At 36.2% G+C, this 14,744-nt stretch overlaps 1 non-coding gene across 1 annotated transcript; it reads right to left on the bottom strand.

The window, feature by feature from the left end:
• Nucleotides 1-278: 278 nt before the first annotated feature.
• On the bottom strand, nucleotides 279-384 carry LOC140855112 (small nucleolar RNA R71). The gene has a single exon (XR_012138143.1). It is a non-coding gene; the product is annotated as a small nucleolar RNA R71 (small nucleolar RNA).
• Between the last annotated feature and the right edge of the window lie 14,360 nt (nucleotides 385-14,744).

Genomic DNA, 14,744 nt, shown 5'->3' with positions numbered 1-14,744 from the left:
ATATGAGATTAAGTCTAGCATTATTCAAATATTGCCATCATTCTATGGAGTTAGTAACGAGGACCCATACAAATATTTGGATGAATTTCTTAAAATTTGTTCCACAGTAAAAATCCAAAACTTCTCCGATGATGCCCTTAGGTTGAAACTGTTTCCTTTCTCACTTAAGGACAAAGCCAAGCATTGGTTAAACTCCTTAGACTCTATAACCATTTCAACTTGAGATCATCTTCAGAGAGAATTTCTCAAGAAATACTTTCCAATTGAAAAAACAAATCAAATTAGAAAAGCTATCACTAGTTTTTCCCAATTGGAGGGTGAACTTTTTCATGAGACATGGGAAAGGTTAAAGGAACTCATTCGTAAATGTCCACACCATGCTATCCCTAAATGGCAACTTTGTTAGTATTTTTATGATGGTCTATCGGAGAAACACCAACAAATGGTTGATGCATCATGTGGTGGGACATTCATGCTAAAGAGTGAGGATGAAGCCTGGCAGCTCTTTGAAACACTTAGTGAGAATTTTCTACATCATATGTCCGCCACCTCTAGAGAACAACCCATGCTTCAACAAAAAAGAAGTGGAATTTATCAGATTGGAAACGTCATAGATATCCACTGTAAGGTAGATGAACTGTCCCAAAAATTAGACCGTCTTCTAAATACTGGACAATCTCCGATTCCACCTAACCCAATCCAAGAAGTTTATGCATTGTGTGCAAGTCCGAACCATTTTGTTAGTGAATGCCCAGCCACACCTCAATTTTCTGAGTTTGTGCACGAGTAGATTCAGCAAGCTCAAGTCCAACAAGCTCGCAGACCAGGAAACGATCCATATTCGAACACTTATAACCCCGGTTGGAAAAACCATCCAAATTTTTTCTGGAGACCACAACCAGTGGTTGGCCCTGCCGCACCTCGACCTCAATATCAGGACCCAACATATAGGCATGGACCATACCATCAATTTCAAAATGCTCCTCAACCATCTACTACTGGTCACAGCTCAGCTTTTGAGAAAAAAGTTCTAAAAGCACTAGAACGATTAGAAGTCAACACTCAGACCCTTAACTCCCACACACAATCCATTGCTAAGCTAGAGACCCAAATAGGTCAACTAGCGACTGCATTCAGTAGGAGGGAAGGAGGAAAATTATCTAGCCAACCCGAGAGCAACCCAAGAGGGCCATTTGTGATTGAGAGCTCTAATACCCCAGAAGTTTTTTTTGAACACGCCAAATCAATCATGACTCTGAGAAGTGGGAAGGTCATTGAACACACTAGTAAAACCAATGAGACCGACTCTAAACCTCTAACCAAAGCCAAATCACCCAAGAACAAGGAGGACCTTAAAATAGAGAATGAACCAACTGCACCGGAATCATCTTGCCTAAAGCCCCATTTTCGGATGTCCTGAAAGCCCCTATTCCTGTAGATAAGAAGGGAGGAAGACTCGACGAGATGTTGGAATTGTTTAAGCAAGTCCAAATTAATCTTCCCCTTCTAGACACAATCAAACAGGTCTCTGCTTATGCCAAATTTTTGAAGGATTTATGCATCCAAAAATATAAATCTAGATCACAAATCCCAAAGAAAGTATGCCTCACTGAACAGGCTAGTTCTGTCTTCCAGCATGCCACTCCTCCAAAGCTTAAGGACCCAGGAGCCCCCATCATTTCCTGGGTTATAGGAGATTATCACATTGAAAAAGCTCTGCTGGACTTAGGGGCAAGTGTGAATCTTTTATCTAGTTCGGTGTATGAACTTTTTGGATTTGGAGAACTGAAACCCACATCAGTCACACTGCAATTAGCTGACAGAACAATTAAGGAACTACGTGAAATGCTTGAGGATGTCTTGGTCAAGGTAGATGAGTTTTACTTTTCAGTTGATTTTCTGGTTCTCGACATGAAACTAAGTGGCAACCCAAGATAAATTTTCATTATCTTAGGATGACCCTTCCTAGCTACAGCAAATGCATGCATTAATTGTAGGATAGGAGTCATGGACGTATCGTTTGGGAATAAGAAACTGAGACTGAATGTGTTTGGTGCTTTCCAAGGACTATCAATGGATAGTTGCTTCGAAGTAGATACACTAGAAGACATTATAGAAGATGCAACACCCACAATTCTAGCACCAGACCCCTTAGATACTTGCTTGGCTCACTTTGGAGTGTATGACTTTAAGGGATATATGAAAGAAGTTAACACCATGTTGGATACACCACACGATAAAACCACTCCTTCCTGGACAATCAAGTATGAGCCATTGCCCACATTAGCCAGTACACCAATAGTCCCATCTTTAGAATCACCACCTATGTTAGAATTAAAACCCCTTCCTGCTATGCTCAAGTATGTATTTCTAGGACCCAATGACACCCTTCCGGCAATCATTGCATCAGACTTGACCCTTAATCATGAAGCATAATTGGTTGATATTCTGAAGGAACACAAAGAGGCTATCGGTTGGTCCATTGCCGATTTAAAAAGAATTGACCCCTCTATTTGCATGCACCATATTCATTTTGAGGTAAATGCCAAATCCCATCAAGATATGCAGAGGAGATTGAACCCAAACATGCGTGAAGTAGTAAAGAAAGAGGTGGTAAAGTGGTTAGATGCTGGAATCATCTACCCCATATCCGATAGTAAATGGGTCAGTCCCACTCAAGTAGTACCTAAGAAATCAGGTATTACTGTGGTTGAGAATGAAGAAGGTGAACTACTTCCCACTCGCATATCATCTGGATGGCGAGTATGCATAGATTATAGAAAACTAAATACCGTTACTAGAAAGGATCATTTTTCATTGCCCTTCATCGACCAAATCTTAGAACGGTTAGCAGGATAAAGTTTCTTTTGTTTTCTTGATGGTTATTCAGGGTACAATCAAGTACCTGTATTTTTGGATGACCAAGAAAAGACTACCTTCACCTGTCCCTATGGCACCTTCATTTTTCTGCGTATGCCATTCGGACTTTGCAATGCACCCGCTACATTTCAACGGTACATACTGACCATTTTTTCGGATATGGTGGATAAATATCTTGAAGTTTTTATGGATAATTTTTATGTGTTTGAAATCACCTTTGAGGATTGTCTCCATAATCTTTCCAAAGGCTTTAAACGATGTATGGAGACAAATCTCATCCTATGTTGGAAAAAGAGTCATTTCATGGTGCGAAAAGGAATTGTATTAGGACATATTATTTTTGAAAGAGGGATCGAGATAGATAAAGCCAAAGTTGAGGTCATTTCAAAACTACCACCCCCTACTTCGGTCCGACAAATACGATCCTTCTTAGGTCATGCCGGATTTTATAGACGCTTCATCAAAGACTTTAGCAAGATTTCAAGACTCCTGTGCAATTTGTTGGCCAAGGACACACTATTTGTCTTTGACGAAGACTGTTTGAAAGTATTCAACACATTACGAATAGCCCTGACAACAGCACCCATAATAAAACCCCCTGACTGGTCCATTCTATTTGAGATTATGTGTGATGTCTCTGACTTTGCAATAGGTGCCGTCTTAGGCCAAAAAATCAATAAGGAGCCACATGTGATCTATTATGCTAGCAAGACTCTTTTCGATGCCCAATTAAACTACACCACAATAGAAAAAGAGCTACTAGCAGTAGTGTTCGCCCTTGAAAAATTTTGCTCATATCTGTTAGGGTCTAAGGTTCTAGTTTACTCTGATCATGTGGCTCTGAAACATCTTCTCTCAAAGAAAGATACTAAACCGTATTTAATCAGATGGATCCTTCTTTTACAAAAATTTGATCTGAAAATCCGAGATAAAAAGAGTTCCGAGAATGTGGTAGCTGATCACATCTCCAGGATCTTAGTTGAAAACACGATAGGCATAGATGAGGTCAAAGAGAAATTTTCTAACGAACAACTATTCGCAATCTCCTCTAGCCGTCCTCCATGGTTTGTCCATATTGTCAATTACTTGTCAACAGGACAAGTACCTTCTCACTGGACAAAACAAAAAAAGGATCGATTTTTCTCGCAAATTAAACATTATTTTTGGGAGAAATCTGAACTATTCAAATACTGTCCTGACCAAGTTATTCGCCGTTGTGTCCTCGAGAGTGAATTTCAAAGCATTCTCACTTTTTGCCATTCCTCGGCATGTGGGGGACATTTTAGTGGAAGAAAAACTGCAGCAAAAGTGCTGCAGAGTGGGTTTTATTGGCCAACGCTTTTCAAGGATGCACATGAATTTGGCCGAAGTTGTCTGCAATGTCAGCAAACAGAAAATTTATCCAAGAAGGATATGATGCCGCTGACCTCCATTTTAGTAGTAGAAATCTTCAATGTTTGGGGGATTGATTTCATGGGACCTTTTCCAGCCTCATTTGGATTCGAATATATTCTGGTGGCAGTTGATTACATGTCAAAATGGGTGGAAGCAATAGCTACATGGACTAATGATAATAAAGTTGTAACTAGTTTTATCCAACGAAACATCATTAGTCGATTTGGCTTCCCAAGGGTGATCATTAGTGATGGGAGGACTCATTTTACGAATAAATATTTTGAAGCACTTATGAAAAAATATAATATTACACACAAAATGGCCACACCATATCACCCCCAAACTAATGGTCAGGTAGAGGTGTCAAATAGGGAGATTAAACATATTCTAGAAAAGACGGTTATGCCCGATAGAAAGGATTGGTCTCTTCGCTTAGATGATGCATTATGGGCTTACCGTACAGCTTTTAAAATCCCTATCGGTATGTCACCCTATCGATTAGTTTATGGAAAAGCTTGCCATCTGTCAGTTGAATTAGAACATCGTGCACTCTGGGCCATACGAATGTTTAATTTTAACATGAAGAATGCAGGTTCCAATCGAAGGTTGCAAATCAATGAACTGGAAGAACTTCGCAACGATGCATACGAGAGTTCACGAATTTACAAGGCTCGAACTAAAGTATTTCATGACAAATATATCTCTAGAAAATTGTTTAAGCTAAATCAAAAGGTATGGCTTTTCAATTTCAGGTTACGTCTTTTTTTCGATAAACTTCGATCCCGATGGGAAGGACCTTTCATTGTCACACAAATATTCCCATATGGAGCAATTGAAATTTATGACCCCTGAAATGGCAATACATTTAAGGTAAACGGCGAACGTCTGAAACCATATGTAGATGAAATTGCACATAAAGAATGAATCGACACCATCTACCTGTGTGATCCACTTTATAATGAATAATAAACTTGACGTCTGGCTGAAGACGTAAAACTTAGCACTTGTTGGGAGGCAACCCAACAATTTCATATTTTTTTTTTACTTTACTGCAGTTGCAGAAATTTAGAACAATAGCCTATTAATCAATGAAGCTATCTTCAACTTCCGAAGCAAAATTATCCCAAGTGCACTCTCTCCTTTTATTTTCTTTGCTTTCCTACTCCATTGAGGACAATGTAGATTAAGTTGGGGGGAGAAGAAAATTAATCAAATCCTCGAGTATGGTCAGAAATAATTAGTTTTGTGTATCTAAATTTTATTTTGATTAAAAGTCAATTAGGCATCCTAATCAATGAATGATTAACGATCAAGATAATTTTAGAGACACTAAGGAATAAATTATTAAGAAAACTCAATGAATGGTAGGGTTTAGACTAGACCATATTTTAGGAGTGATTCTACTACCCTCTTCTTACTGATCTCAATAAAGAATCTGCTTCATGAGAGATTGGGTGGAAAGGTCGAGGTATACAAAAATTCTCCTTAAAATTTATTTTTAAAAAAAAATATTAATTTTCTACTGAGTAACCGGGCCCCTTCACCTAAGTAAGCATTGTGGTTCGCATAAAAAGGTGGGCAATGTTAAAAAAAAAGTGGATAATAAGGGGACTAAATTGTAAGAAGATAATAAACCTTTCTTATTTTAAGTTAGAGGATTTAAAGAGTAAAGTTGGGAGTTGGTGAAAGAAAAGCTCTTGAAATTTTTTTAGTTAATACTCAGCCACTAATTGGGTCAAATTGATAATCCAATGAAGTATCTCTTTAATGGTCTGACCAGGTATCATCTACCTTTTGGGATGCCTAACCTAACTTTTTATTCAAGACCGAGTGTACACAATGCTGATATATCTATTTTACTCGAAGACGAATAAAATTCAAGTTGGAGAGTATGATAAATACTTAATTTAAGTCATTTAAAATAAAAAAATTATATTTAATTTATTTTATTTATTAAAAATTTGATGCTTCTTTTTATGTTTTACAGGAAAGGTGATCACCGATACAAAGAGTCTGATTTGCAGATCAAAAAGACTCAAGTTTGAAAAAAATTAGACTTAAAATAAAATTAAAATAAAAGAAAGATGCATACGGTATTATAAAAAATGAAGATACTATGCAAAGAACCCAAAAAGCATATAGACATCATTTTAAAGAAACAAAAGTTTCTTTTTGTAATTTTCTAATCAAAAAGGAGCGTAAGTGGTTTCCTAACAGCTAACGGGTCCGTGAAAGAAGATTGCGGGCGCACGGCATTGCGGACGCACGGTATTGCGGGCATGCGGTATGGCGGGTTCTCGGGGAGTTTGTGCTGGCGGACACAGTGGCGAACAGACGGACGCTCATGATAGTAGATGGATCTAAAAATTAAAGGAAAAAAATATAATACTTGAAAATACTTCAAGAGGAAGAATTTATATTTTCTTTATCTGCTTGTGATCTTTCCATCTCATCCATCCATCTTTTAGTCCTTAGTATTTTCTTTAGTCCCACATCTGAAAACCATGTAAAACTCCTCCCTCCTAACACCTATAAAAAGGCTCTTGTACTCCCATTTGAGGGGGATCCCAGAAATTTTTCTAGAGCCTTGTGTAGAGGAAGAGAAAGGGACTACTCCATGAGCAGCTAGGGTAGCAGTCTTGGGAGTGGAGAAAAAATTTTGTAACGATACAGAGTGGATTTATTGTTCTAAATTTTTTTGTATTTCTTTATATGTAATAAAGATTATGCTTTTTATTTAAATCATCATGAGTTCTTTATTTGCTCTCTTTCATATGCTTTTATTTATACTTTCCTGTTAGATTAATATTAGGAACAACTTTTACTTTCTAGAGACGTACCGTGATCTACGGGTACGGGGCATGCCGAGGAAAGAAGAGTTGTTTACCTTGTACTTTTTGGAGACACATTGTGATATATGGGTACGGGCTGTGCTGAGGAAAGATAAGTATTTTTTCTAAGATTAATCATATCTATTTAATTTTAAAAAAAGAGATACAACTCTACTAGTGCAAAATTAATTCAAAACTCCCGAGCTCTTTATTTTCTAATTATATAAATTTTAAGATAATTTATTTTTTAAATCAAAACAATGCTTCTTTCTTTTATTTTGCAATCTCAACTTAGCCCAAGGTCCCTGAGGATATGATCTCGACTCATCCTACCTACGTAGTGAGTAGAATTATTTTTGGTGCTATCAACGACTATGCATCATTACACATAGCCAGGCAGAGCGAATTGTATAGGTGGAGAGGTGTGGCTCTAAGGAGATCGTGTCAGGTGGAGCATCAGTTGCAGCGAGTGCCAATTTAGGAACACAGCAATTTTTTCAAAAAAGTCCAGGGTGAGTGGTGCAGCTACCAAGCAGAAGAGAGCCTATAAATTTTAAGGTGGTGCCAAGATGCAAGTAAAGATCTTCAGCTATGGAGACGGTCATCCCAAAGATCTCCAAAGGGGCTTAGAAGCTAAAGAAGATTAGCGATGGTAAGGATGTTCGGGCAAGGGATTGTCAGGGTATGCAGCGATAATAGAATCATACCGGAGGATATTGTCAAATGTGCCAAGACTTGGGGATACCAAGGTGGAGATTGTAGGAGTTGGTGTGGAGCTTTCAAGCCTTAGAAGGCTATAGGAGGAGTCAAGGTGTTGGCTCCAAGAGACTAAGATAGATGTAGTCCTAGAGCTAGGATAGGAGTGGTCCTAGGGTGGAGATAGTGTGTAGCTCTCCATGTGCTTGAGGTCCAGATATTGAGGACTTTGAGGGGTTTGGTTAGTGTTTTCAAAGATTTAGGGACATAAGGTGGAGGAAAAAATCAAAGCCAAGGTTGAAGACTGCAGGAAGGAGCAGTTTCAGAGTCTTAGTCAACTCAGATTGAGATTGGATCGACTAAGTTGAAGGTAAGTCGACTCAGTCCCAATCTAGGTTGACTATGTCTCAGGAAATAGAAAGCAGGGTCTCAGATAAATTATGGCATGTTATGTAAGTGAGTTGACTCAGACTAGTCGACTTAGGGCCAGTCTGAGTCGGCTCAGTCCCAGGTAAGTTGACTCAGTCTCAGTCTGAGCCGATTCAAGCACGGACTGACAGCGAACATGAGTTTTCTATTTGTGTCAAGGATCGGATTTGATCCCTGAGTCGACTCAGTCTCAAGTAAGTCAACTCTGTTCCAGTCTGAGCCGACTTAAGCACGAACTGACAGTGAAGAAGGGTTTTTTGTTTGTATCTAAAATCAGATTTGATCCTAGGGATCTTAAGGCCTGGTTTGAGAGGTCTTAAGGGGGCTAACTCAGGGTTTAGATCGGGATTAAATCCATAGGATAAGAGCATGTGAGACATGGGTGTATATGGGCTCGATGAGTGCTTTCATATATAGGTTAGCCAAGGGAGTTTTTTGGTCAGGCCATATAGGCTATGTATATATATACATAAATTATATTAGGATTTAATATACAGTGGAATCTAATTGATCTTTTCTCCCTAAAGCTTTCTCTTTCTCTTTGGTTCCAATGCCAAAACCCTAGCATCTCCTCATGTCTCCATCGTTTGCTTCTGCATTTCTTTTTCATTTTCTAGATTAACACCTAGGTCCATGCAAGGTGTGTTGGAAATTGTATTCCAAAGCTAATCATCAGCCTGTTGATAGTTGAGCTTATTATTATAATTATATAAAAATTATTGAATTAATAAATATTATTTGATTTTTTTATCACTGTGTACATCTTATTTTGAACTCCTATTATGTGATGAAGTCCTTAGGACTATTTGATTCGATATAGGAGGATATATCGTTTAGTCCTTAAATCTTAAATTCATGACCAAATGATATACTATTATTAGGACGATAGCTATATCAAGTATAGGTCATTATGAGCCATGTACATTAGTTGTCCTCTTAACCAAGGAGTGTAGAGATACTAGCATAGCATGCAAGTGAGATGTAGGAGTACATCTCACTGAATGTGACCAACTGCTGAGCAATCTACTATCAAGAGTAGCTCACGAAGAATATGAGAATAAGTGTCCCTCCGACTTGATATCACCATGATGACTTGCAAGCAACTCACTATGCTTTGATGCCGGACTACGTAAATTTTTAATTCAGTAATGAAAGATTTTTGGGCACAGTCAAGTACTTGAGAAGTTGGTGTGTGAGTCAAGATGAAATTGATCCCTCCGAATAAGTAGGAGTTAATGTACCAATGTGTTTCAATTTAGTAAAACTTCGATCGGGATAATCCATGTGAAGGATTTAAAAAATTAAAATACAATGTGGATGACTATATTAGGATTGATAGTTAAACCCTATGTTACCTTCAGTATTTAGGTCAAAGTGATAAATTATATGGTAACCATATGCCAATAGGTTCTTGAATGATGCTTTATAATTTTTCGACCTATCCGGATGTTTGGTATCATTACTAAATGGTCACTTTGATTGGTATAGAAAGATTATTCCTATACTATCAATTTAGGTTTTAACCAATGGGGTCACACTCAAAAAAATTTTTTGACTGATCATATAGCTGATCGATGAATCGTTCTAGGATAAAATAGTCAATTCGATTGATGATTAACCCTGTACAAAAGTTGTAATAAATTAATTTTCTAATTATTGATGAAGTATAAGAGGATTGATCAGTAATTAAATTACTAATTAGCTTAATTTGATTGATCATTGGGGTTTGAATCAAATCTAATTAAATTGGATTCAATTTGGTTTGATCTGATTAGGTTATGACATGATCTAATCGCTAAAGATGTTCGATTTCTGATTTAATCAGAACTTGAACTCGATTAATTTTTAATTTGATTAGAATTTAATCAAGGCTATTTACTACCTAATTAGATTAGGTTTAGTAGTCCAATTGGATCTAACCTAATTCAGTTAGGTTAAGAACCTAATTGGATGAGAAAATAATTTGAATTCAAATCTCTTGCGCCTTCTTTCTCTGCACCCTCTTATTCTTCATACGAGAAAATTTTTATGTGAATTTTTTTCTCACACCCAAGAGTAGTTACATACCCATATCTAATCTTTTTTTGAATTAGGAGTTGGTTGGTTTAAATTTGAGTTCAAATGGATTTGAATTTGAATGAAAACCTAGAGTCCAAATTGAGTTGGACTCTTCTCTTTATGCCATCACCTTTCTTCATGCATAAAGTGTTTTTGCATGAGATTTTTTGTGCCATTCTGAAATTGGTCAACTACTTTCTGAGTTTTCAAGAGGAGGATAAAGTTTGATTCAAAATTTAATTGAAATTTATTTGAATTAGTGATAAGGATCAACCAATATTTGAAATTGAATCGAAATTATCTCTTTCTTATCCTTATCTTCTATGGGACGCCACCCTTAAGAAGGGATCAATTTTGTGTGAGAAAAGAAATCATTTTTGGTATGAGAAATTTGAGAGTTGGGGCATGAAAAGTTGAGAGTGGGTTAGGCTTCCGTGCATGAGAAACAGAGGAAGTGATCTTCCTCTCGGGCATGAGGTGTAGGGTGAGTTCTAGGGTTTCAACTCTAGACTTTGTGAGAAAAAAAATACAAGAGTGAGTCTTGTTCTATCTCTCACACCATCACCTCCTTGTAAAGCTTCATCTTCTAATCCAAAAGAGTTCAGAAGATCTAAAGAAAGAAGCTTGCATCAACCATCCAAAGCCTTCGATGCGAGCTAGCACTCTTGTGAAGGAGGATCCGATCAGGACTTCGAGTGGATGATCTGTAGAGGTCGGACGATCTGTGCAGCTACTTGACATCAGTGAGAGCTTCATACCATACTTATCGATAGTAGAGATCATCTACCCATGAAAAGGTGATGAGTTCTGAACTCAACCGATGTGATCTAAAGGTTAGATCAAATTCAGGACATTGATGTGATCGATGTAGTTTTCTATTTTATATCAAATTTTATATGTAAATTTTTTATGTTATTGATTCTTAATAGTAATTTAGATCTAATTCAAGATATGTTTAGAAGATTAAAATATTTAATCTTTTATTTTTCATTGTAAAATTTTAAAAATATATACTTTGAACTATCTGTTTTTCTTTCAAATGGTATCAAAGCCCAGTTTCTTATGACATGACTTTTTTGCATATAACCTGATATTACATATATTTAGATCTATAATTTAATTTATATTAGATATGATATATGATATTTAGATCTGAAATTAATTATAGATCTGATCGCACAAACTAATATAAGGTTGTCCTGCTGTAAGGTTTACCCCTTATAGTACAAAGGTTATCCTTGTTTGTATTGATCCTTATAAAATTTAATTTTAATTATTTAGATTAGATCTAAATAATTAATTTAGAATCTAAATAGTATAATAATCTAATTGGATAGATCTTCATAGCCATCCGATCATGGGAGAAATCAGAGTTTCACAATCTTATTTACCCATTTGATGGGATCTCCTATGGCATGTAGGGGTGCTGTGTGATCTTTTTCATGATAATGAATAATAAAAAAAATTTTAAAATTTTATTTTAGATCTAAAATAATGTATATTAGATCTAAAATTAAAATTTTGATCATTAGATGATTGATTGTAAAAATATTTTATAAAATTAAAAACTATTTTCAAACACCGAATCCGAACCCATGTCAGTCCAAAACTTAATTGAGAATTAAGTGATCTAGATCTAAGAATCAAAGATTAGGCATTAATTTCATAATTCATGGGTTAATGGGTTAGCTCGAGTCAAGTCTATTTAACTGGATTAGATCTGGGGTTAAAAATCATTGATAATGGATCATGTTAGTAATTGATCAAATCTAATTAAAAGTTAATTCTGATTGGATCAATTTCTTCTCTTGATCAATTTCAATAGTTGTAGTTGGTCAAGTCTATATCTTTAATTAGACCAATATGAATTTTGTTCATAGCTCCATTATTGAATCCAAGTCTATAAGTTCATCAAATTGAAAATGACTAACCAGTTAGTGTCTAAGGTAAGTATGACAACTTTGATCGGTGGTCATTAATTGGGAGTGACTCGCATAGATTGAATCTATGTCGAGTTAATGGCATATCCCTCCCACCAATCTCACTTATCTGGCCAACATGATGAATCATGTTTTGATTAAATCACTTAATGATTGGGGTTGACCCATGCTAACAAGAAAATCAGTATGATTGATTTAGGTGCCCCTAGTTCAACTTATCTTGAGTCCTCTTCATGATTTAGTAAAGTCAGTGGGAGGATTTATGACTGGTTGGATGGATCAACTTATGCCTAATCTTCTTTAATCTGACTTAGTGAAGTCAGTGGGAGGATTAAGATTAACTGGTCAAGTCTTTTTTCATCTCTCAATTCAACTAATTAAATTTTTTAAAATTATTAGGTCTCTAAAAATGAAATAGTTATGGTGATAACTAGATCATAGCCTCTCATTAAGTTAGGTGATAATGAGTCTAACAGTTTAGATGATCATTAGAGGTGCCACACGTCTGGTGCTCATCTGACTGTCGGAATTATCATTCATAATATATTGATTTAGTTGTGTCTTTCTAATGATGGTCAGGTTGGCCGAGCTACAATTGAGTCTGGTCACTTATTTGTTAGATACACTAAATTCTGATATGTTAATGGTTGGACCTTACTAGAACTTTCAGTGGAGACGCTGCACGCCTGCTGAAGAGGTGTCTGGGGCAAAATTGAATGCTAGAAATTGTTTAGTAAAATAATTGGTTAAGAACCAACCCATGGGTGCATAGAGGTGGATCAAGCTATACTCCGGTCCGTGTGCAGTCCATGTGGATTCTAGTATCCACTAAGAAATTAGTGTAATTCTTCAAATTGAAAGTAGAGGCTACTAATTCAAATAAAATAGTGGGAGAACTTTTAGACTAAAATTTATATTTTTAGGCTTAATCAATTCATATACTAATTAGGTTTTGATTTTCTTTTTGTAGTTATGGCCACCACCTTGTCACTCCAATCACTATTAAATAGTGATAAATTGATGGGATCAAATTTTGATAGCTTGTATCGAAAGCTCAAAATAATCCTGGAGCATGAATGGATCTTGTATGTGTTGACAAATTCGGCACCCGAGGAGTCAGTTCCAAACATATATAGCACGGTCAAAGATACTTATCAGAAGTGGCTCAACGATCGAACTACGGCTTGTTGTATTATACTGGCGATAATGAATGATGAGTTTAGCCATCATTTCGAGAATGCTCAGCCGCAAGATATATTGCAAATGTTGAACAAGTTCTTTGGCACACCCGACGATGTTGAGAGGTATAAAACTAGTTGTGCCATCTTTAACGCTCGAATGAGGGAAGGAGCATTAGTGACCGATCATGTATTGTACATGATCGAGATGATTGAGTGCTTAAGTAAGCTCGATTTTCTCCTACATGAGCAGTTGGAGAAAGATGTCATTCTAAACTTTCTACTTAAGTCCTATCCTCACTTTTCTTACTCATTTTTTAATGATAAAATCTATAATCAACTACCATGATTTGCTGAGGTTGCTGCAGAACTTTGAGAAGGATCATCAGCTTCACAAGAAGTCGGTAAATATAGTGGGAGGGTCTTCTTCTGGACGTCGACCCTTTAAGAAAGGAAAAAAGAATAAAAAGAATAAGAAAATGATACAAAATGCTGGGGCACCCAAGCCCAGTCAGATCAAGAAATCCAAGTCCGATCAGAGTCAGGTGGAATACTTCTACTGCAAGAAGTAGGGGCATCGAAAGAAAAATTATCCTCATTACATTATCTCTCTGGATCCAAACAGGTCGAGAAAGAAGCAGTTATTGCTGGATAAAATAATTATATGATAATACCTTATAATTTTTTAATTTATGATTCTACTACTTGGATATTAGATATCGAATGCTTTTTTAATATTTGTAATTCGTTACAGGGTCTGCATGTCAGTAGGAGATTTGAAGAAGGTGAAAGATTCTTTAATATTGGAGATGGAAGACTGGTTCTAGTTCTAGCATTAGGGACTATTAAGCTTATATTCAAGTCTTATGTAATTATTCTTAGTGAATGTCACTTTTGTCCTTTCTTTTTATTGAACATTATTTTTATAGGCCTCTTGACCATGTACGATTATGAAATTTTAATAAAAAAAAATAATTTTAATATCATTATGCATGGTGTTAATGTGATGAATAGATAGCTGAACAATGGTATTTACATATTGTCATAATCTGTTAGTGTAATGTACACGTCCAGCAAACGTTCTAGAATTAGTGGTGTCTCTGATATCTACCTTAGGCACTGTAGGTTAGGTCATATTCAAAAGAACAGAATAAATAGGTTGACACAAAAAAAAATCTTCGAAGTCAGTGATTGTGAATTACTTTCAACTGATGAGTCTTGTCTTCTTAAAACAATGACTAAGTCATCTTTTACTAAAAAAGATGAGTGAGCCAGTGAAGTTTTAGGTCTGATACATACTGATATATGTGGATCGATGAATATCAGTGTCAAAAATG

This window comes from Elaeis guineensis, chromosome 1, assembly GCF_000442705.2.
Source record: "Elaeis guineensis isolate ETL-2024a chromosome 1, EG11, whole genome shotgun sequence".
Lineage (NCBI taxonomy): Eukaryota > Viridiplantae > Streptophyta > Magnoliopsida > Arecales > Arecaceae > Elaeis > Elaeis guineensis.
This window is presented reverse-complemented; position numbering and strand designations above follow the sequence as displayed.